This window comes from Myotis brandtii, unplaced genomic scaffold (genome assembly GCF_000412655.1).
Source record: "Myotis brandtii unplaced genomic scaffold, ASM41265v1 scaffold186, whole genome shotgun sequence".
NCBI classification, from domain to species: domain Eukaryota; kingdom Metazoa; phylum Chordata; class Mammalia; order Chiroptera; family Vespertilionidae; genus Myotis; species Myotis brandtii.
This window is the reverse complement of record NW_005356905.1, coordinates 2652052-2653984: the sequence shown is the minus strand read 5'-3', so window position 1 is coordinate 2653984 and position 1933 is coordinate 2652052.

Here is a 1933-nt window from a genome sequence, read left to right as displayed (position 1 = left end):
TAGCTCTTCTGTTCAATAGTCAAGCTCTGGACAACTGAATGTTGGAGTGTCTGACTCCAGGTTCTCCTTTGTAGCCTCTAGCTTTGTGGAAGTGGGGCAAGCTGCCTAGTGACAGCCCCTTGATTTCAGCTAGTCAGAGACTTACAATGCTTTTGTAATTACCTAATTCCCCATTTTAAACACCTGTCTGCTTGAAGCACCTACATTTTTTTTCTTCCTGCAGAGAATCTTGATATAACATGTATACGTAGCTGCTGCTTGTTTCCTTCATGTGACATCAAAAGGAAACATCAGAATAATCATTAGCACTGGCCTACTTAGTCTGTTTGACTATATGGTTTCTCATTCTAAAGTTTCTCTCATGGTACTTTACATTTCATTCACATCCTAAAACTATGCTGTGGCATTAAACAAATACTGTTCTTTATAATTTTTTTTCAATAGATCTACTGGAAAGAACTGAGGAAATGAATGCCTAGTTAAGTGAAGAGAAAGAGAATAATGGCTCTTTACTATTATTGCTATTTTTATAACATCAGAGCTCTAATGGTGAATAATGACTAGTCATTTTCTGTTTGTTTTTAATTTATATCTCCTCTCAAGTCTATTGGAATGGAGCCACATTTCAGGGAAAATGAAAAAAAAAAAAACACTTGTTTTTCTTTTAAGAATACCCAAAGAAAGGAAGTCTGGACTTTCCTTTGTGAGCCTATTACAGTGTTTAACAACTTTTCTCAGAAAATATTCCTTACAACTATATCTAAATCTCTCTTTCTGCATTTTTTTTTTGGCTTGAGTTCATCCATGAGAGTAGGGAGAGAAGGGAATTAGGCAATGATACACATATTACTCTGAGATAAACTCTAGTTTTCATTTGTTTCCTATTTCTATCTTTCCTCTTATCCTCAGGACTTTATCTTTTCTTCAGGTCTCTCCTCCGTTGTTCTTGTTTTGTTTTTCCAGTTCTATCCAGCATCCACTTAGAACATCTCCTTGCCAGATTTTTTCCTAACCACAGAACAATATTTGCTCCTGATGGAAGTCTTCTGTTTCAAAAAAAATCATGTAATTATCTTATGGACAAAAATCTTTAGATATTTTTCCAGATAGTCCCTTGGTCTTCCCATCTCATTTCCTTCTGCTCTCTTTGTACCTGATAATGAATTTGTTCAAATATTATCATATATGCAAGCTAATGATAGACACTGTGAAGGCTCATTATGCTTTAATGTCTCTCACAGTGTTTATTTAGAGAATAACAAAATCTCTGAAGCAATGCAGTATGTAAAGTAGTCTGTGGATGGGCAAGTATATGTTCTATTTCCTTGTTCACCTTGCAGAGTAACTTATTTGTTTGTTTTATTTTGACCAATGGAACCAACCAAAGCCAATAAATAAGAACTAAAGATAATTTACTGAACTATCTGAAATAACCCAAAAATGAATGGCCTCATTTTTAATGAGTTCATCTCAGGGTAAAGAGATACATAGTGGAGGGTGGATGTGAGATTATAGAAATAAGAGCAAATCAGAAATTTATCTTAATATAAAATGAGCTCAACTATTAGGAAAAAAACAAAAGTTTAGAGTAAAAATCTTAAAAGGAAATATAAGAAAAGAGAAAGAAGAAAGCATATTCTAGTAAGTGTTAAATCTTCTCATGATTTGGTTGAATGACCTTTTCTCTAACCGCATCTTGTCACCTTAGAGTTTCCAACCATGACCAATACATCAATTGCCATCTGTTATGGACTGAAAGTCTGTGTCCCTCCCCACCCTCACCAGATTCATATGCTGAAGCCTGAGCATTCAGTGTGGCAGAGTTTGGAGATGGGGCCTTTAAGGAAGTTAGTAAAGTTAAACAAGGTCATAGGATGGGATCCAATAGGATTAGTATAAGAAGAGGCATCTCACACATTCATTCATCCTCTCC